Here is a 23,267-nt window from a genome sequence, read left to right as displayed (position 1 = left end):
CCCGCCCGTTGCCAGGGTGAGGAAGCGGGGATGACGCTACGCCCTTCCATTGGCCGTGCATGTCGAGCACGTGACCGGAAGCGCACGCCCACGCGCTACTCCGACTCCGCCCTTGCTCCCTAGTTGCTCACCTGGCCCCAGAGGTGCGGTGCGAACGCCGCCTCGGGCTAAGTCCTGAGCTTTGCAGGTGCCATTACTTATCTTTCCACGGACACTGCTCCTTAATTAGGCCGCAGAACATGACTTTCTAATCGGAGCGGCTGGTCCACTGTCGCTGTGCTATGAAATAAATTAAGCTGGCTGTGATTAATTGAAGTTTTGTTTAAGAGCCCAGTTTCACACAATTCTTACAGCCTCCCTGTAAATTCTGTCTGGATTGCTTGTGGTAGGTGGGGGCCACGCTTGCCCTAGGCAGGAGTAAAGGAGTAACCTTACTTTACTGTCTAGGATCTAAGATCAAGACCTGGTAACATTTGTGTAATCTCTGTAATGTTTCCTTGTAACCATTCGCATGAAATGTTTATGCTGTAACCTGTTCTGGGGCGGCAGAGATTGAAAGAACAATACAAGTTGAGTATCCCTCATCTGAAATGCTTGAGGCAAAAGTGTTTCTGATTTGAGATTTTGGATTGTTTTGAAATACATAATGAGATACTTTGGAATCCTGGTCTAAACACAAAATGTACTTATGTTTCATATGTGTAGCTTGGAGGTGATGTGATACAATTTTCAAAATATGTGAAGGAAACGAAGCTTCATAGTGTTGAATTTTCCATTTGTGATGTCATGTTGGCTTTCAAAGAGCTTCAGATTTTGGATCATTTCAGATTTCGAATTTTCGGATTAAAGATGTTCAGACAGGACTTCTCGAAGTGTGGTCTCCAGACCATCAGCTTTATCTAAGTTTGTACTAAAAATGCAAATGCTTAGGTCCTTCATCAGATGTAACTAAATAAATCAGAAACTTTGGGTTTGAGATGCAACAAGCTGGTTTAATGAGCCCTCCAGGTGATTCCAATGCACCTAAAATTTGAGAGCCACTGAGCTACACGACTGTCTCCTTCCCCTGGTTGTAGAGATGAAGTAGGAAGAGTGATACACTGAGCTCCTCATAAGAGAACGGTGCAACAAACTTTCAGGTCTTCAAAAACTCAAAACTGGAAAAGCAGTGGAAGATGGTCCAATTGCTTGGGTCCTTGCCAATCACCTGGGAAACCCAGATTGTATTGCAGGCTCCTAGCTTCAGCCTGGCCAGCCCCGGCTGTTGCAGCCATTTGGGGAGTAAACCAGCAGGTAGAAGATCCTTTCCCTCCTCCCATCCCTACCTCCTCCCCCCCTCCTTCCCCCTCCCTCTCTTCCTCTTTCCTTTCCTCTCCCTTTCAAACAAATAAAGACATCTTTAAAAAAACATTTTAAGGCCGGCGCTGCGGCTCAATAGCTAATCCTCCACCTGCGGCACAGGCACACCGGATTCTGTCCCAGTTGCCACTCTTCCAGTCCAGCTCTCTGCTGTGGCCCGGGAGTGCAGTGGAGGATGGCCCAAGTGCTTAGGCCCTGCACCTGCATGGGAGACCAGGAGGAAGCACCTGGCTCCTGGCTTTGGATTGGCGCGGTTCCAGCCGTGGCGACCATTTGGGGGGTGAACCAACAGAAGGAAAACCTTTCTCTCTGTGTCTCTCTCTTTCACTGTCTACTCTGCCTGTAAAAAATAAAAAATAAAAAAACCTCTCTCTCTGGCTGTACCTCTCTTTGTAACTCTGTCTTTCAAGTAAATAAAAACCTTAAAAAAAAAAAAAGTCTTCCATCAAGGAAATGTCCAGGACCTGATGGCTTTACTACTGAATTTTACAAAACATTCAAAGAGGAGGTAACTGAAGTAAAATACTCCTCCAACTATTGCAAAATATTGAACAGGGCGGAACTTTGCCAAACTTTATTTATCAGGCCAGTCATTTTGATAACAAAACCAAAAACATGACATGCAAACTACAGACTTATATCCTCAATGAACATAGATGGACAGATTCTCAACAAAATACTAGTAAATCAAGTCCAAAACCACATCTAAAAGATCATACATCACAATCAAGTAGGATTTATCCCAGAAAATCAAGGGTGGTTCAACATTTGCACATCAATAACCATCACAAATCATACCAATAAATGAAGAACAAAAATCTTATGGTCATTAATAGATGCAGAGAAAGCATTTGATGAGATTTAACGGTGCTTCATAATAAAAATCCTCCACAAATTAGGTATAGAAGAATCAATCCTCAAAATTATAAAGGCCAAATATCACAGTCCAATAGCCAATATCATCCTGAATGGGGCAAAGATGAAACCATTTCCCCTTGGATCTGGTACAAGACAAGGATGTCCGTTTTCACCATTCTTACTCAATACAGTACTGGAAGTTTTAATGAGAGCAATTAGAGAAGAGAAAGAAAGAAAGAGCATGGGGCCGGCACCGTGGCTCACTTGGTTAATCCTCTGCCTGTGGCACCGGCATCCCATATGGGCACCGGGTTCTAGTCCCAGTTGCTCCTCTTCCAGTCCAGCTCTCTGCTGTGGCCCGGGAGGGCAGAGGAAGATGGCTCAAGTCCTTGGGCCCTGCACCCGCATGGGAGACCAGGAAGAAGCACCTGGCTCCTGGCTTCAGATTGGCACAGCGCCAGCCGTAGCGGCTGTTTGGGGAGTGAACCAATGGAAGGAAGACCTTTCTCTCTGTCTCTCACTGTCTATAACTCTACCTGTCAAATAAAAAAAGAGAGAGAGAGAGAAATTAAGAAAGAAATCCCATTCACAATGGCCACAAAAACATCAAATATTCGGGAATAAATTTAACTAAAGAAGTAAAATATCTCTACCATAAAAAAAATCAAACATTGATGAAAGAAACCATCAAGAAGAACACAGAAAAAAATGGAAAGATATTCCTTGCTCATGGACTGGAAGAATCAATATCATTAAAATGCCTATATTACCTGAAGCAACCTACAGTTTCAACGCAATCCCTATCAAATACAAATGACTTTTTTTCTTTTTCAGAATGCAAGGAAAACCTTTATCCTGCATCAGGTTTCCTACTTCACTTCCCCCAGAAGACTGCTTATCCTGAAATCTGGATTGAGCCACAGGAGGAGGATAAAGCAGTGCCCTTTGCCCTTCTCTCCTCTCTTCACTGTTGCCAGCTCCCTGCTCCAGCTTCTCTTGGTCCCAACAGCCAGCAATGACCAGGGACAGGGAAAAAAGCAGAGCTGGCATCAGGGAGGTGGGATGAAGTTCTGCCCTGCTCATCACCTCTCATAGCATCCTCCTCTGGGACTTGGCTCTCCTCTGGCTCCCCAGGGTTTAGCCTGCTAGTCCTGTTTTCCACAGCCTGCCCCTCCACTGGTCCTCTCCTGTACTGTCTGACCCTGTGGAAGAAAAGTTCTCAAGGTGGCCTCCATGGTCCAGTCCTCTGACTTCTCCATCCTTTGTGATTAGGCTCAATGGAGGTTCCATCCCTGGAACTTCTATCACTGGGGCTCTGACTCTGGACTGGTTTAGCCTTTCTGAAATCCAGGCCACCATGCTCTGGCCCTGCTACAGTCCTATCCCAGATGATATGGTCCTCTGAGAGCCCCGCCCCTTAGGGCCTGGCTGTTTGGCAGTCAGAGTCCTGGTGGCCGAGCCACCTGGGGGCTTGTCCTCAATACTGGGTCCTCAGAGAGTACAGGCAGCTATGTCCTGGCCTTCCTGGAACAGTGACCTCTAGGTCTGAGGGCTCCAGGAGTCTGGTCCTCCAGGAGTTGCACCTGCTGCAGGCAGGTCCCTTCAAGTGCCTGTCCTCCACGGTCTGGCCCTTTGATGAGCCTGGGCCCTCTAGCCTGGCTGTCTAGTGGCATAGGCAGCTGTGGGCCAGCACTCCTGTGACATGGTTCTCTGCTCTCAACCCCAGCGGGGTTTCTTTCTGTAACAGCCAGACTTTCTGGGGATTTGTGGCATTAAGGTTTGCCCCCCTGGCAGGAGTCATCTGCGTGGGTTAGCTCTGTGGTGGTCCTGTCTCTGTAGGACTGGTCCTCTAGTGATGGACTAGCCTGGTCCCTGTGGTCTGTGCACATCCTGGGCTTGTCTGGCCTGCCTCTGGGGAGCTCAGTGTTTGTTTGAGTATTAAGTACTCCTTCCAGCTATTGATGGCTTGTTGAATCCAAAATAGTTTCATGGCCAAGTGGCTGCGGTGGGACTGAAGCTCTGGCAGACCTGGGGCAATCCAGGACCCATGGCTTCTGGGTTCTCCACTCTTGATGTGTTTCTGGTCTCCCTTTGCTTGGGTTTCCTGCTCTGTTCAGCCTGAAGCAGGGGGCTGTCATCTCTGCTGAAAAGACTTCCCGGTTTGCTGGGCCCTCTCCTGGATTCTTCTCCTCCCAGGGGGCCTGTCTTTCAGGCTCTTCTCAAGGGAAGTAGCTCGGCAGCTGCTGCTCTGCATTTGGTACCCTGTCTCCTGCTTTCCTGCCCTCATGGGATTTTGCCTTCTGAGAAATCAGAGAGGTTTGAGAGTCCCAGGCTAACCTTTCATGTACCTGGGCACCATGACTTAGTAAACAAGCTGGTGAGGAGTAGGGACTGGGGTGTCAGGAGGTGAGGCTGTGACCAATGTCAGCAGGAAGAGTCAGTTGTACCTCTGGGAGAAACCTGAGCCTGGGAATCCAGCCTTCAGTGGGAATCCAGTCCACTCAAGCAGACCCAGGTCGCCCTTGATCTCTCCTACAATGGCCTCATTCTCAGTTTGCAGCCTCTGGAATTGACCAAGAAGCTCCAGACGCAGGCCTGTAACACTGACACTTTCCAAAGCAACAGTTCCTGCTCCAACTGGACTCCAATGACCTCACCAGACCACAGCATGCCTCACAAATGACATTTTTTACAAAATTAGAAAATGCAATCCTAAAACTCATAGGGAATCACAAAAGACCCAGAATAGCCAAAATGATTTTGAACAAAAAAACTCAAGGTGGAGGCATCACAATACCTGACTTCAAAGCATAATACAAAGCTATAGTCATTAAAACAGCATGGTACTGTAATAAAATAACTGATACAAGGCTGGCGCCACGGCTCAATAGGCTAATCCTCTGCCTGCGGCACCGGCACACCAGGTTCTGGTCCTGGTTGGGGCGCAGGACTCTGTCCTGGTTGCCCCTCTTCCTGTCCAGCTCTCTGCTGTGGCCCGGGAGTGCAGTGGAGGATGGCCCAAGCAATTGGGCCCTGCACCCGCATGAGAGACCAGGAGGAAGCACCTGGCTCCTGGCTTCAGATCAGCACAGCACACCGGCCGGAAGTGGCCATTTGGGGGGTGAACCAACAGAAAAAGGAAGACCTTTCTCTCTGTCTCTCTCTCTCTCACACCAACTCTGCCTGTCCAAAAAAAAAAAAAAAAAAACTGATACATTGATCAATGGAACAGAATAGAGAGCTCAGAAATTAATCTACATAAATATGGCCAGCTGATTTTGACAAAAATGTTCAGACTATACCATGGACTAATGGTATACAAATGGCCCTGGCAAAACTGGATGTTTATATGTAGAAGAATGAAATTAGATCCACCCTACTCACCATTTACAAAATCAACAAATTAAGACCTGAGACAATGAAGTTGCTGGAAGAAAATGTAGGACAAACACTCTAAGACACTAGTATAGGGAATGACTTTTCAGACAAGACCGCCAAAGCACAGGCCACAAAAGCAAAACTAAGCAAATGGGACTATATCAAACTCAGAAGATTTTGCACAGCAAAGGAAGTGATCCATAGAGTAAACAGACATCCAATGGAGTGGGAAAGAATATTTGCAAACCACCTATCTGACAAAGGATTAATAACCTGCATATATATCAGCAACTTAAAAAACTCAACAACAACAACAACAAAACACCAATCCAGTTGATAAATTGACAAAAGACTTCATTAGACAGTTCGCAAAAGAAGAAATACAAATGACCAACAAATACATGAAAAAATGCTCAATATCTCTAGACATCAGGGAAATGCAAATAAAACTACAATGAGTTATCACCTCATCCCCGTCAGAATGACTAAAATCCAAAACACAGGGAGCAATAAATGCTGGTGAGGATGTGGACAAAGGTGAGCACCTATACACTGTTGGTGGGAATGTCAATTAGTGCAGACACTGTGGAAAATAGTTTGGATGGGCCAGTGCTCTGGAGTAGCAGGTAAAACTGTGGCCTGCAGCACTGTCATTCCATATGGGTACCAGTTTGAGCCCCGGCTGCTCTACTTCCAGTCAAGCTCCCTGCTAATGCCCCTGAAAAGCAGTGGAAGATGACCCAAGCCCTTGGGCCCCTGCACCCACTTGAAAGACCTGGATTAAGCTCCCCACTTGGGCGTGGTGCAATCCTGATGACTGTAGCCATTTGGGGAGCGAACCAGCAGATGGAAGGTTTCTCTCTCTCTTTCTATGTGTCTCTGCCCCTCATTCTCTCTAACTCTTTCAAATAAATGAATGAATAAATAAATAAATAAATCCTTTTTTTTTTCTTAAAAGAGTGTGGAGATTTCTTTAAAAACTAGAAATAGACTTGCCATATGATTCAGTAATCCCACTGCTGGGTATATACTCAAAAGACATGAGCATGTTCTATCAAAGAGATACCTGCACTACTATGTTTATAGCAGCAGTATTTACAATAGCCAAAGTTTGGAATCAGTGAAGGTGTCCATCATCAGATGGATGGATAAGGAAATTGTAGGATATATATACACAATGGAATATTATTCAACTATAAAAAAAGAATGAGTTTCTACCATTAGCACCAAAATGGACACAAGAAGAGGACATAATTTTGAATGAAATAAGCTAGACCCAGAAAGACAAATATGACATGTTCTCCCTTATATGTGGGAGCTAAAATTTAAGAAACAGAAAGAAGGAAGAAATGTCTGTGTCTATCAGCACTGATACAAATATAGTTTTGTAAAACTTCATTTTATACCTTTATGAAACCAGTGGCTAAGAATGTTAGACTAGGAACTGGCACCATGGCATAGCAGGTAAAGCTGTGGCCTGCAGCACCAGCATCCTATATGGGTGCTGGTTGGAGTCCTGGCTGCTCCACTTCCAATTCTGCTTCCTGCTAATGTGCCTGAGAAACCAGTGGAAGATGGCCCAAGTGCTTGGGCCCCTGCACCCAGTTGGGAGACCTGGAAGAAGCTCCTGGCTCCTAGCTCTTGGCTTCAGATCAGTCCAACTCTGGCTAGTGGCTAGAAAATATCTCTTCGCTCTCTCTCTCTCTCTCTCTCTCTCCTTTTCTGTAACTCTGACTTTCAAATAAATAAATAAATGATTTTTTTAAAAAGAGAAAACATTATTTTTTAAAAAGTTATGTTATACTACTATAGTTTTAATGATCTGTGATTACTCTAAAATTTACTGTATGTGGGTAAAATGGCCATTTTTCCATTCAATTATTGTTTATAGCCATTGTCTATAAACACTAAACTAGGGTCTTTAGCTTTTTACTTGTTAAACTTCTTAGTTGGTGAAGTATTAAGCCTTTTTACTGTAATGTAAATGTAAAATATGTATCTTTGGGCTGGTGTTATGGTGTAGTCAGTAAACCACAGCCTGTAGCGCTGGCATCTCATTTGGGCACCTGTTCCAGTCCTGGCTGCTCCACTTCCAACCCAGCTCCCCACTGATACACCTAGGAAAATAGCAGAAGATGACTCAAGTCCTTGGCTGTTGCACCCAGGTGGGAGCCCTAGAAGAAACTCGTGGCTCCTGGCTTCATACTGGCCCAGCCCTGGTTAGTCCTGGCCATTGTGGGCATTTGGGGAGTGAACCAGGGGATGGAAGATATCTTCCTCCCTCTGTCTCTCCTTCTTCTTCTTCTTCTCTCTCTCTCTCTCTTTCTCTCTCTCTCTTCCCTCCCCCCCCCTTTTACTCTACCTTTCAAATAAATAAAATAAAGCTTTTTAAAAAATAAGTTAAAATGTTATCTCAAACACTAAAAAAGGGGAGTATTTTATAAGGGTCATAGAACAACTTTGAATATTATTCTTTTTTATGATGCTCATTTTGCTCATAAGACTCAATATATATTTCAATATGCTGGCCAGAGTGACTAACTGCTAATGATTTTAGGAGCAGCATTACTCTGTCTTTCTATAGAAACTGAGCAGCTTGTTGACAGTGTTCTTGCTTGGCTTAAGAGGAGGAAATAAGGAAGGAAGGAAGGAAGGAAGGAAGGAAGGAAGGAAGGAAGGAAGGAAGGGAGGGAGGGAGGGAGGGAGGGAGGGAGGGAGGGAGGGAGGGAAATGGATGAGCTGTTGTGTCAGTTTTGCTACACAATTAAAGTGTGCTGAACATAAGTAACTGCACCTACAGTTTCTGAGTTCTGAGTTTTACATCCAAATCCTTTACCAGAGCCCTTCAAACCCATGGGCAGCCTTGGGATGTTTAGCAAGTGAATTGATTTTCAGCACCTTGAGACCTGGAAATACACCCAGGCCCCCAGGGAAGCTGGACACAGAGGACATTGCTATGGTAGCCTGACGTCCCTAATGGGAAACAGATGATCCCAGCTGTCGCCTACCATCAGCCTGCTCACCAAATATTTTCAGCCCTGGCTCTTTCTGCACCCATCCAGCTGTATAAACACACTTTCATCGTCAAGCTTGCCTGTGCAAGCAGCCAACAAAGCTGTCTTCTTTTCAATTAGGAGAGCCTGCCTGTGTTGGTTCCAAGTTTTAACTGATTAGAATAACAATTAAATAAAGGTGATTTTTTTCCTTTCCCTTTCCTTTGAAATTTTATTTATTTATTTATTAGATTTATTTATTTATTTGAAGGCAGAGTTAGAGAGAGGTAGAGACAGAGAGAGACACCTTCCATCTGCTGGTCAACTCCCCAAAAGACAGAAATGGCCAGCACGGGGCCCATCTGAAGCAAGAGCCAGGAGCTTCTTCCAGGTCTCCCACCTGGGTGTACAGGTCCAAACATTTGGGCCATCCTCTACTGCCTTCCTGGGCACATTAGCAGGGAGCTGCATGGGCAGTGGAGCAGCCAGGTCTCAAATCAGCGCCCATGTGGGATGCCATATTACAAGCGGAGGCATAACCCACTATACCACAATGCTGGCCCAATAAATGGAAGTTTTAAAAGAAAGAAATAACAGGCATGGAAAGCCAAAACATTGTGGCAAAAAAGTATTTACACAAAGGATCTTTGTGAGTGAGATCCCAGTGGAAAGAAGGGGCCATCAGATAAAAATGTACTTTTCTCTGAAGGGAAGAGAGAACTTCCATTTGCTTATGGCCCTGTCTAAATACTGTCAGAGTTTGTGGGCTCAAAAGGCTTCCATAGCCTTGGCAGCTCATGACAAAAGCCTTGGGTGATCACTGACATCATAAATAAAAGAGTGTCAACTGTTAAGTGAACAACAGGAGTCACTGTGCACTTGCTCCCCATGTAGGACCTCTGTCCTGAATGAGTTGTACTATGAGAATTAATGGTAAAACTAGTCTTCAAACTACTTTATACTTTGTGTGTCTGTGTGGGTGCAAACTGTTGAAATCTTTACTTAGTATGGAGTTGATTTTTCTGTATATAAGATAATTAAAAATGAATCTTAATGAAGAATGGGATCAGAGAGGGAATAGGAGATAGGACGGTTTCAGGGTGAGAGGGCGGGTATGGGGGGAAAAACTGCTATATTCCAAAAGATGTACCTATTAAATTTATATTTATTAAATAAAAGCTTTCAACGGGGCCATCAAGGTAGGAGGTACCTTTCTCTGAAGGGAGGAGAGAACTTCCACTTTGACTATGACCCTGTCGGAATAAGATCAAAGTCAGTGAACCTTAAAGGCTTCCATAGCCTCGGCAACCCATGACTAGAGCCTAGGGAGATTACTGACACCATAAACAAGAGTGTCAAATGTTAAATCAACATCAAGAGTCACTGTGTACTTACGTCCCATGTGGAATCTGTCCTTAATGGGTTGTTCAAGGTGAAGTAATGATATAGCTAGTACTGAAACAGTATTTTTACACTTTGTGTGGGTGCAAACTGATGAAATCTTTACTTAGTATATACTGAATCGATCTTCTGTATATAAAGATAATTGAAAATGAAAAAAAAAACTTGGTGTTAAATTGGAAATTACATAGAAAATTAATCTTTTTTTTTTAAAAAATATCATGTAGGATCTCTGTCCTTAATGTGCTGTACATTGTTATTTAATGCTATAACTAGTACTCCAACAGTATTTTTTCACTTTGTGTTGCTATGTGAGGGCAAACTGTTGAAATCTTTATATATACTAAACTGATCTTCTGTATATAAAGAGAATTGAAAATGAATCTTGATGTGAATGGAAGGGGAGAGGGAGTGGGAAAGGGGAGGGTTGTGGGTGGGAGGGAAGTTATGGGGGGGGAAGCTATTGTAATCCATAAGCTGTACTTTGGAAATTTATATTCATTAAATAAAAGATAAAAAAAGACAAAAAAAATTTTAAAATTTAAAAATAAATAAATAAATAAAAGCTTTCTAAAAAAAAACAAATAATTGAGCAATTATACATGCCAAATATTTAAGAAAAATGTCTAAACTGATATCTGCTGATATGTGTATATGTATATATATATATATGAATCTCTTATTTTCACTAAAACATTTTAAATTAAAAAAAAAAGAAATAAGAATGCAGTAAAGAGAGAGAGAGAGAGGCAGTGCGGGAGATCTGGATGCTTGAGTGCTAGAAGCATTTTCATGTCCTTAGGGAAATCGTTTCACCCTTTGGCTTCATTTTCCCTTGTGGGTAAAATAAAGCAAGTTAGGCTTAGCTGATCTCTAATGAATTTTCTCACTAGTAATATTTTAAATAATTTGTTGTTTTAGGGCTCTTATACATACTCAACAAAAACCTTCTGAGCAAATATTATATAGGGAGCAGCAATCTGATCAGCACTCATAAAACATCAGCACTAGAAGATTCCTTAGAAAGCCCAGCCTATACTTGACATATGCTTTCCGGTCTCTCTCCTTCCCTTCCTTTTTTTCCCCTTGGACCATGGGAACTGATCTCCATCCTCATTTTATCTGGCTTTTGCTGGGTCTCCCAGACAGAGTCTATTAATAGCCAGGCCCTTGTAGGAACATTTAATCCAGGCCTAGTTAATCACATTCCATCCCCTGAGCTATAAGTTTGGGCATATGACTCAGGTCAGGCCAATCCAAACTCTTCTCTGAAATCTTAAAACAAGGATTTTTGGAGAGATGATTCTCTTCTCTTCTACACGTGGGGTTACTAAATTAGGAATAAGAAATATCTGGAGTTATATGAAGTTTGGCAAATTAAGGCCAACACATGAAGAGAAGCAGAGGCTAGAAATTAGGATGAATGTCAAATGACCTGATTTGAAGCCTCCTACCTCCTACCTCCCACCTTGGCAGAGAGTTAATTTCTCTCTCTGTTTTCTCTCCCTCAACTAGTTTAAGGAGTCTTTCTGCCACTTTCAAATGAAAGATATTCTGGGTAATATATAGTAAAACTATATTTTAGTAATATAGTAAAATTATATTATTTATATATATTATATATATATAGTAAACTATATATAAAACTGTGTGACTAGTGAGCAGCAGCCCTGTGACCCAATCACAGATCTCCAGACTTCCAGACCAGGTCTCTTAGTTTTATATTTCTTCCAATGAATATAATGAAAAATTTCAAACATATACAGAACTTGAATATTTGTGTTTTATTTATTTGTAGAAGCTAATATATATGGAGAGAGTATAAAAGTTATGTGGCTATCATATTATTTGGTAATGTAGATAGTAGTAAATACTGTCTTCACTGAGTTATACTATGTACACCACAATATATCCTTTTCTCACTTTATGAATACTGTCACGAATCACACATTCTGTGATACTAGTATATCTGTTTTCAAGAGAATATAGTATGTATGTATATGTATATAATATCTACATATAAAGTGAATATGGCAAAACACTAAAAACTGTTAAAATCTTATAACAAAAATTTAAAAAATTTTAAAAGTTCCCATATATCTACCACTTAGCTTCTATCATTTACATTTAACTATATGTGCTTTATTACATATCTGTCCATTTAGCCATTCCAGTATCCAGCCATAAGCCTATTTAAATTTAAAAATTAATTTCAAAGTAAATCATGAGCAGTTCCCTTTCTGTTGTGCCATATCTAAGTCTTCATGGTACAGTGGTGTGTTAGAGTTTGAATGGGCATACTGGTTTGTCCCCAGGATGCCTCATGGTACAAGGAGTCAGGGAATGGAAAAGGAAGAGGGTTGAGCTGTGAGTCAGGGACCCCCCTAAATGATAGGGGTGGGCCTGGAGGAGACCCACAATAAATGAATAAAAATATAGGTGGACAAGACAAATTTTGCTAGTGACAAGTGTTAGGAGAAAACTAAAGCAGAGTGTTGTCAAAGAGCATAACTGTGTATCAGGGGAAATAACGTTAGATCAGGCCAGGGAAGGCCTTGGATTATTTGGTTTATATTTCAATGAAGAAAGAAGCCAGCCATGTCAAGATCTGAAAGAACAAGACTCAAGTAGCAAGAAAATACAAAGCCCCTGGGTGTTCTAGCAATATAAAGAAGCTTGGGAAAGTATCTTCCATCTTCTTCCTCTTCATGATCATCACCATTATCATTAACATCCTCATTATGACAAGAACTGGGGGTGTATTTAACAGCGTGTCATTGCAATTTCTATGTGAATTAAATCCATACATCTTGTTTGTCAATCTGTTGGCCAAGTGGTTTCTCAGAAATCATGCCAGTCACTCTCCAGACAAAGATAAACAGCTTTAAAAGTAGTCGTGAGACACAGAAGCCTCATAAGTCTACAGAAATGAGCTGGTCCTAAACAGGAACATGTTGGTCTTTCACAAATATTGCTGGTCCAAAGAACAGGTTCAAATTACATCCCAAACAACTCATGGTTTCTTATGCTTCTCTTTTAACACAGTAATTGGCAGGCTGTTGGCCAAAAAATTGTTAGTTTATCTTGTGTAAATGGCTTAAATATGTGTTTGAGCTTTAAAATGATCCAAAATCAACACATTGCATTGCTTTCAAGTGCCTTTTTGACCTGCCCTCAGTGGAAACAAGATTAACTTGAAGCTTTAGAAGTGAATGTCTTCATCCTCCACGGGGCCATCCTGCCCTCAGTGATTCTGAGATCATGAAATGGAGCTCTTCAGTTCCTTTTATTTTCAGTAACTTTTTCTTTAATTGTGGGGATATGTGTTCAGAAATAAACTGGAGAACATGTGCTTCAGCTTTTATTTTTATGGTTTTTTTAACCGTGCCATGAACAATGTCCAAAACATCAATATTAAACCAAATTAATAGCATAACTGAACAGGAGGACATTTAGATCTGGTATGTGGTCAACTGCATTTTTCTGGTCCCTTTCAACAAGTATAGTAGAATTGGACTAGAAAAGTCCAAAATATTCCTAGAAACAACCAAATGGAAATTTTTAAAAGCAAAAGTTATATATAACATGGCCATTTAAAACCAGATTTACCACTGGAAACATTTACTTCCTAGGAGCAAAACCATCTTTATTAAAAACAAATGTATTCCAAATTCAGGGTATCTTTCTTTTGGAAGTCTCAAAATGTGAATTTTTGCACATAAAATTTCTGATACATTGTCCCTTTACAGCAATATTTCTACAATCACAGAACTGGAAGAGACAATTGTGAACATTGCTGGGGCTACACCTAGATCCTCTTGGGTCCCCTTGACCATTCATATGCATTTCCTTTGGCTTCTGTGTTTTTGTTAACAGCCAGCACCTGTGACCTCTTCAAAGGCCATCCTTGGAGCTACTGGATCCATCTGGCCCACTTTGCTGAGGGCTGGCAATGCCTGGGAGTTCACAACCCCCTAGGGTGGCTCTTGGCCAACCTGTGATGATCCTGAAATATGATTGCCAGCTCCATTCCCTCAAGAAGGTACAGATACGGAAACATTAATTAGACTCTAGAGCATCCCTATGGGATCAAGAAGAGGCTAGGGCTCTGCCTGACCTCTGTCTTGCTTGGCTTCTTCCTCTTCTCTGTCCTTATCACTGCACTCCTTTATCTGCCCTTTCCCAAAGTCCTTCGTTCCTTAGCATATTTACTTACACATAAATCCTTACCTCTGGGCCTGCTTCTGAAGAATCCCTCCTAAGACCTGAATTGAAGCACCTCTGCTCCAAACTGCTGACTCAACCCAATCTGCCAACCAGTAATTTTTTTTGAAGGCTTACTGTGTGCTGCTTTAGGTATAGTGTGGATCTTCAGCAAAGTGACATGATGGAGGCCCCTGACCCAGGGGCCATTTATTTTCTGTCAGGGTCATTTTGAGGGTGTGGGGGTGGGAGAGGTGGTTAGTATGAATGAAAAGGGCAAGAACTCCCTCATGCACTTCAGTGTTCATTCAGACATTATTTACCAGAATTCATGGAAGCCAGGAAAGAGAGAAACCTAATAAGGATAGGTTGGAAGGTTATGTAAATCACTACATTAACCTACAGTAGGACACTAGAAAAAATCCATACATTTACCTGAGTTCAACAGCATACACTGAGAAATTATTAAATATTATATTTGATTATTAATAACACTTTATCCCAGCTCCTACTACTTATCTCTAAAGTTTGCAAGTGTAAAACATGAGAGATAGGAAATTGTTTGTAGGATGTGGTTCAGTTTGCCCCCAAGAGAGCTGAACATTCATGTGGACACTGTCAATAAAACACCTTTGTTTCCACTCTACTTTTCATGCAGTAAATATTTACTGAGTGTCACTACTGTGTGTCTAACCAGTCTTTGCGGTTTTTTCTACAGTCTCTTGGAATTCCCAGAGAGAAACAAGGATGCAGGGAGGCCATCCAAGCTGAGCCTCTTTTTTCTAGAACTTTTTTTTTTTTTTGGACAGGCAGAGTGGACAGTGAGAGAGAGAGACAGAGAGAAAGGTCTTCTTTTTGCCGTTGGTTCACCCCTCAAAGGCCGCTGCGGCCAGCGCGCTGCGGCTGGTGCATCGCGCTGATCCAAAGCCAGGAGCCAGGTGCTTCTCCTGGTCTCCCATGGGGTGCAGGGCCCAAGGACTTGGGCCATCCTCCACTGCCTTCCCGGGCCATAGCAGAGAGCTGGACTGGAAGAGGAGCAACCGGGACAGAATCCGGCGCCCCGACTGGGACTAGAACCCGGTGTGCTTGTGCCACAGGTGGAGGATTAGCCTATTGAGCTGCGGCGCCAGCCAACTAGGAGATATTTCTAAAACAACTCCCCCCGCCCAAAAAATGTTATGATTCAGATATTATCTATGGTGGACAGATTAATAATTCCCCAAGGATGTGTACATCCTAATATAATCCTTGCTCTGTAAATATGTTATTTTACATGGAAAAAGGGAATTAAAGTTGCAGAAGGAATTAAGGTTGCTAATCAGATGATCCTAAAAACAGGTTATCTTAGATTACCCAAGTGGGTTCAGTGTAATCAGAACAGTCTTAAGCAAGAAGAGAGAATCAGAATTATCAGTGACAGAATAATGGCGTGTGAGAAAAGTTTGAATAATCATTGCTAGTTTTGAAGCCAGAAAGAAGTATGAGCCAAGGAATGAAGGAATCTCCTACTATCAGGAAAAGACAACAAAACAAATTCTAGGGCCCGCGCTGTGGTGCAGCTAGGAAAGCTGCCGCCTGCGACGATGGCACCCCATATGGGCACTGATTCCAGTCCTGAGTGTTCCACTTCTGATCCAGCTCTCTGCTGTGGCCCAGCAAAGCAGTAGAAAATAGCCTAAGTGGGTGGGCCCCTGCACTCTCCTGGGAGTTCTAGAAGAAGCTCTTGGCTCCTGGCCTTGGATCAATGCAGCTCCAGCCGTTGCTGCTATTTGGGAAGTCAACGAGTGGATGGAAGACCTCTCTCTCTCTCTCTGCCTCTGCCTCTCTATAATCCTGCTTTTCAAATTAATAAATAAATCTTTTTTAAAAAAGAAAAAAATAATTTAAAAAAATTCTCCCCTTGAGCCTCCAGAAGAAAACACAGCCCTATCAACATCTTGATGTTAGCCCAGAAAGACTGATTTCATACAATAGAAATGTAAAGTAACTTGATGTTGCTTGAAACCATGAAGTTTGTAGTAATTTGTTGTGACAACCTAAGAACGTGTATATCATCCGCAGTCCAGGTAGCTTCATCTGAGGAAACTACAAATCTTCGAGTGTGTCACAGCATAATTCATTTGTTGTTCACTCAGGCTTGACCCCCTTACCTAGAAATGTCCTGCCATTCTTATTGGCTGTCAGCAGGCTCTTCTGTATTTGAACTCTACTGAATCTAAGTGCCATTGCTGTCTTTTGGCTGCAGTAAAAAACCAGTATCAATGATGGGGAACATTTTTAAGCTGAGAAGTGTTAGTTCCCCTTGTAATTTACAACCTTTTATCCTGCTTTGCTTTCCATTTTTACCTTCTGTTCAATTTGAGACTTTGGAGATACAATGCTCAGTGGTGATAACAATAAAAAATGAAACCCAGATGGGTTCAGGAAATTCACCATCCTTTCTGGACAAGATACATTAAGGTCAAAGTCACAAAGTGATGACATCAGCATCACCAAGACCCCAAATCACTCCACATGTGTTTTTTTTTTTTTTAATTTTTTTTTAATTTTTTTTTTATTTTTGACAGGCAGAGTGGACAGTGAGAGAGAGACAGAGAGAAAGGTCTTCCTTTTGCCGTTGGTTTACCCTCCAATGGCCGCTGCGGTTGGTGCGTTGCGGCCAGCGCACCGCGCTGATCCGATGGCAGGAGCCAGGTGCTTATCCTGGTCTCCCATGGGGTGCAGGGCCCAAGGACTTGGGCCATCCTCCACTGCACTCCCTGGCCACAGCAGAGAGCTGGCCTGGAAGAGGGGCAACCGGGACAGGATCGGTGCCCCGACCGGGACTAGAACCCGGTGTGCCGGCGCCGCAAGGCGGAGGATTAGCCTGTTAAGCCACGGCGCCGGCCACTCCACATGTGTTTATTCACACACTGATCTGTTCATGTATTCATTCTATTGAATATTAATAATATTTGTTGGGGCCTGCCCTGTGGCATAGTGAGTAAAGCCACTCTCTGCAGTGTTGGTATCCCATATGAGCACCGTTCCAGACTCAGGTGCTCCACTTAGGATCCAGCTCTCGGCTATGGCCTGGGAAAGCAGTAGAAGATGGCTCAACTAGCTCTGTGGCACAGTGGGTAAAGCCGCTGCCTGCATTGCCGGCATCCCATATGGGTGCTGATTCGAGTCCTGGCTGCTCTACTTCCAATCCAGCTTTCTGCTATGGCCTGGGAAGGTAGAAGATGGCCCGGGGCCGGCACCATGGCTCACTTGGTTAATCCTCCACCTGCAGCGCCAGCGTCTCATATGGGCACCGGGTTCTAGTCCCGACTGCTCCTCTTCCAATCCAGCTCTCTGCTGTGGTCAGGGAAGGCAGTGGAGGATGGCCCAAGTCCTTGGGTGCCTGCACCCACATGGAAGACCAGGAAGAAGCGCCTGGCTCCTGGCTTCGGATCAGAGTAGCTCCGGCCGCAGCGGCCATTGGTGAGGTGAACCAACAGAAGGAAGACTTTTCTTTCTGTTTCTCTCTGTCTAACTCTAGCTTTCAAAAAAAAAAAAAAGAAGAAGAAGAAGATGGCCCAAGTCCTTGGACCTCTGCACCTGCGTGGGAGGCCCAGAGGAAGCTCCTGGCTCCTGGCTTCAGATTGGCGCAGCTCTGGCCATTGTGGCCAACTGGGGAGTGAATCAGTGGATGGAAAACCTCTCTCTGCCTCTCCTTCTCTCTCTGTGTAACTCTGACTTTCAAGTAAATAAATAAATCTTTAAAAAAAAAAAAAAGAAGAAGAAGAAGAAGAAGATGGCCCAAGTCCTTGGGCCCCTGCACCTGCTTGGGAGACCCAGAGGAAGTTCCTGGCTCCTAACTTCAGATCAGCACAGCTCCAGCCATTGTGGCCATTTGAGGAGTGAACCAGTGGATGGAAGACTTTCTTTCTCTCTGCCTCTGCCTCTCTGTAACTCTGCCTTTCAAATAAATAAATAAATCTTAAAAAAAAAAAAAGACAATATTTGTTGAGTGCTAACCATGTGTCAGGAACTGCTCTAGTTGCTGAAGATTCATCTGTGACAAAGATTTTTGCCCTCAAGAAACTTATATTCTGATAAGAGGCAGTCAATGAACTAAATTGGTACTATGGTTTGGATGTATGTGTCCCTCCAAAATTCATATGTTAGAACTTAAATTCCAAAGTGGTAACATCAAGGAGTGAGGTGGTTTTGAAAGTGATTCACTTGGGGCTGGCACTGTGACAACAGCAGGTTAAGCCACTGTCTGTGGCAACAGCATCCCATATGGACTCTCGTTCTAGTCCCAGCTGCTCCACTTCTGATCCAGCTCCCTGCTAGTGTGCCTGGGAATAGAGTGGAGGATGGCCCAGGTGCTTAGGCTCCTGCACTCTTGAGGGAGCCCTGGGGAAGGCTCCTGGCTCCTGGCTTTGGATCAGCCCAGTCCCAGCTGTTGTGGGCATTTGGGAGGTGAACCAGTGGATGTAAGATCTCTCTCTAATTCTGACTTATAAGTAAATAAAATACATCTTTAAATAAATACGTAAGTTAGAAAGTGATTGATTTATGAGGATTCTACCCTCGTGTGTTGAATTAATGCCCTTGTAAAAGAGGCTTCTGTGAGCTCCAGGCCCTTTTGCTCTTCTACCTTCTACCATATAAGGATACTGCAACAAGGGGCTTTGTTGGGAGCAAAGACCTTCAGCACTTACCAGACACAATCTTCCAGAACGTTTATCTTACACTTCCCAGCTTTCAGAATTGTGAAAGATAAACTCCTACTGTTCATAAATTACTCAGTATAAGTTATTTTTATAGCAGTAGAAACTGCTAAGACAACAAATACGTAAACAATATAATAGGTTGAAGATGGTAAGTGCAATAAGAAAAAAAGCAAAATACGTAAGATGGAGTAGGGGTGTTATGATTTAAATTGGGAGGACAAGGTGAGCCTCACTTTAAAAAAAATCTGGGGCAGATCCTAAGAGGCAGTGGTGATGGCTCAAGTAGCTGAGTTCCTGCCACTCACAGGGGAACCTGGATTGGGTTCCTAGCTTTTGGCTTTGGCCTGGCTCAGTCCTGGATGTTGGTGGTATTTGGGAAATGAACCAGTGAATGAGAGCTCACTCTTTCCCACCTCTCCCTCTCAAATAAATAGTAATTAAAATTATTAATTAAAAATAAATTAAAAGTTCAAAAAAGTTAAAAAAAAAAAAGCATTTGAAGCTCAGTGACCACGAGGTAAGAACAAGCCCAGAGGGTTCAATGTTGACCAGCAAGGTCAATGTAGCTGGAACAGAAGCAAGGGAGGAGGGTTAAGAGATGAGGCATTGATGCAAATGAGAGACAAGATTATGACTTTGACTCTCATTGAAATAGGGAAGCATTACAAGTGACATGATGTGGGGCCAGTGCTGTGGCGCAGTGGGTTAACGCCAGGGCCTGAAGCGCCAGCATCCCATATGGGCACCAGTTTGAGACCTGTCTGCTCCACTTCCTGTCCAGCTCTGCTATTGCCTGGGAAAGCTGTAGAAGATGGCCCAAGTCCTTGGGCCCCTGCACCCATGTGGGAGACCCAGAAGAAGCTCCTGGTTCCTGGCTTCGGATCAGCGCAGCCCCCTGGCCTTTGCAGCCATTTGGGGAGTGAACCATCAGATGGAAGACCTCTCTCTCTCTCTCTCTCTCTCTCTCTGCCTCTCCTCTCTCTGTGTAACTCTGACTTTCAAATAAATGAATAAATCTTTAAAGAAACAAGTGATGTGATGTTATGATATTTTAGGTGGATTGTCCTAGTTGCTAAAAATCAACTGTAGAAGAGCAACAGAGAAAGTGGGGACACCACGCATGTGGCAACTTCAGTAATATAGGCGAGAGAGAATGGTGGTGGGGGCCAGGGTGTTGGCAGTGATAAGATGTGGCCAGACTGGTTATATTTTGACTGTTAGATGATTTCCTGTTAGACTGAATGTGAGTATTGTCATAAAGAGAAGTATAAAAGATGACTCCAGGCTCTTCAGCTTTATAACTGGACAGATAACATTTTTAATAATTCAAATATAGAAGACTATGGATAGAAGACTTTTTGTGGCATAAGGGAAGATCAGAAGGTAAGGTTGGGATGTGGTAACTTTGATACATCTAATAGAAATCCAAGTAGAGGTATGAAGGAGGAAATGGAATATGGGTGTAGAGTTCAGTGTGCATTTAGAGTTGGAAATATATGAGGATCGTAAACATAGCACTGACACTTATTATAAAGTAATGAGAATAAAAGTGAGCTCTCCTAAGGGAGCAAATGCACATAAACAACAGAAGTGGTCAAAAATTCAGCTCTGTGGCATTCGGCATGAAGAGGCCAAAGGAGACAGGGAGAAACCACAGGGAAGGCTGAGAAGGAAGAGTCACTGGGTAGTAGGGAGACCAGTAGGCATGGGGACATGAAACCAGGAGGGCATGAGGCACATGACAAAGTGCTCTCAGGAAGAGAGATGGATCAATTAAGGTGCAGATTGAGAATTGTCCATTAGATTCACAAGTATGGAGGTCATGGGTCACCCTTGACTGGAGCAGTTTCTTGGAGTTCTGGTGACAAAGCTTAATATAAGTAAATGTAAAGGAGACTGGGAGGAAAACAGAGTTCTTTTGAAGAGTTTTGTTTATCCAAACCTAAGTGAAGCAAAGAATGAAGTCAAAAAAAAAAAAAAAATAAGATCAAGAGAGAGTGGTTATTTTACAAAAGGAAAAATAACAGCCTGAGTAAATGTGCTGATGGGAATGGTCAAATGAAGAGGGAGAAATTGATGATTTTGGAGCTGAAGGAGGAATTACTGGAGCTATGGATTTAAACAGGCCAAAAGAGATGGTATAGGGCAGTGGTTCTCAAGCTTTAATTTTGAGTCAAATTCTCCAGTAGGGCTTGTAAAAACAGATTACTTGGCGCCATGCCTGAGTTTATGAATCAGTGGGATGGAACTTGAGATTCTGCACTCCTAATAAGTTCTCAGGTGATGCTAATGCTGATGTTTGGGGAACCACACTTTGGGAAACAAAAGTATATAGGAGGCAGCACTGTGGTGTAGCTGGTAAGGCTGCCACCTGCAGTGCTGGCAACCCATATGGGCGCCGGTTCAACACCAGGCTGCTCCACTTCTTTTTTTTTTTTTTTTTTAAGATTTTATTTATTTGTTGAGAGGTAGTTATAGACAGTGAGAGGAAGAGACAGAGAGAAATGTCTTCCTTCCATTGGTTCACTCCCCCAAAACAGCCGCAACAGCCAGAGATGTGCTGGTCCGAAGCCAGGAGCCAGGAGCTTCTTCCAGGTCTCCCATATGGGATGCCAGCGCCGCTGGCAGAGGATTAACCTAATGCACCGTGGCACCAGCCCCACTGCTCCACTTCTGATCCAGCTTCCTGCTAATAGCCTGGGAAAGCAGAAGATGGCCCAAGTGCTTGGGCCCCTGCACCCACGTGGAAGACCCAGAAAAAACTCCCAGCTCCTGGCTTCGGATTGGCCCAGCTCTGGCCATTGCGGCCATTTAGGGAGTGAACCAAGGCCTTTCTCTCTGTTTCTCCCTCTCTCTGTAACTCTACCTCTCAAATAAATAAATAATTAAACAAATCTTAAAATAAACATATGTTGGAAAGGGAGTGTTGGCTGTAAGTAGGAGCCCAACTGTTAACCTATAGTAACAGATCCATTCATTAAAACAGTCATACATGAGGCTTTATTTTGGAAAGATGCAAATCCAGAAGACAAAAACAGCCAGCATAGCCAGTGTCTGTCTTAGGACATATGATTCACCAAAAGCCTGGCAGTGCTTCCAATGAGAAGTCACTCAGGATAAGTCTAAGTTAGCAGGCGCACTTATCCTCACCTCCTACTAGCTGGGCCATTTTTCTGATGTCCAGCCAAGTAGAAACACTTGCTGCACATAATTGCTCCCTTCACATGACTGGAATGCCTCAGTGGCCTCTCCTGGCTGAGCCTCAGCAGCATTCCTTGGAGTCCAAGGTGCATCACACCCCGGACTTCTCCTTCCAATGCATGTTCCATAACATTGCCAAAGAGCCTAACTAGTATTTGGAGTTGTGCTTAGCTGAGGGCTAAGCCAAAAAAACCCAAGACGCCTGAGCCTGTATTTTTTTGTTCTTGCTGCAATGTTCATCTCTTGCCAGAAACAGCCACTAGCAATCAATCTTTCCATAAAGTTTCCTCTTTTCTTTTTCTCATTGAAGAGTTGGGTATAGTAATGTATATTCAGAATACAATAACAGCAACTTCTCTTTTTGTAAGAAGTGTGGGGTTTAAAAACCTTTTCATATCCAATTTATTGTGTCCAGTTTATACAGGAGGAAATGGAGGTTCAGAGAGGGTGAGCTACTTGACTTGTGATCCCGCACTTGATGGATCCAGTATGCTACGTCTTTGTATTCTAAATTCCAAGCCTTTTCCAAATTTCAAATTCATTGGTCATATCCTGTTCAGAACATCTCTTCAAAGCCTCTACCTTGGCAAGTAGCTGATACAAGGGCAAGTAGCCCCTAGTCTCTCTTTTGGAATGAACTGACTCATTGTGACCTCTTATGGACACAGGTATTTGATGTACCTTATCTCCACTAGGTTTTATCCCCTATCTCTCCCTTGATTAATATTGGATTCTGGATTATTTGAATGAATTTCCTAAATACCATGTTTGAAAAGATGAATATGTGGGGGATGAATTTTGTGACTTTATTTTTTAAAAGACCTTTTTTTAGAGAAAGTTTAAGCTTACAGAGAATTAGAAATTACAAAATGATCAGAAAGTACATATACTTTCTTCCACCTTACAGAATTGTCCTTATCATTTATACCTTATATTAGTGTGGTACAATTGATAAACAACATTGGTACTTTAACAAAAATTGATAGTTTACATGAGGATTCAATCTTCATGTTACAATTCTATGGGTTGGACAAATGTATAATGACATCTTTCCATAATTGTAGTGTCTTAAATTTATTTTCACTGCCCTAACAATGTTCTGTGCTCCAAATATTCATCCCTCCCTCCTTCTCTTCCTTCAAAAATCATTGATCTTTTTACTATTTTT

The 23,267-nt window shown here is 42.9% G+C and overlaps 1 pseudogene; it reads right to left on the bottom strand.

Moving 5' to 3' along the window:
- Positions 1-3,354: 3,354 nt before the first annotated feature.
- LOC133768128 (IQ domain-containing protein C-like) lies at positions 3,355-4,887 on the bottom strand (annotated as a pseudogene).
- Positions 4,888-23,267: the final 18,380 nt, after the last annotated feature.

Source organism: Lepus europaeus, chromosome 10, assembly GCF_033115175.1.
Source record: "Lepus europaeus isolate LE1 chromosome 10, mLepTim1.pri, whole genome shotgun sequence".
NCBI lineage: Eukaryota > Metazoa > Chordata > Mammalia > Lagomorpha > Leporidae > Lepus > Lepus europaeus.
Note: the sequence above shows the minus strand (reverse complement) of the source record. Positions and strands in the feature narration are given on the sequence as shown.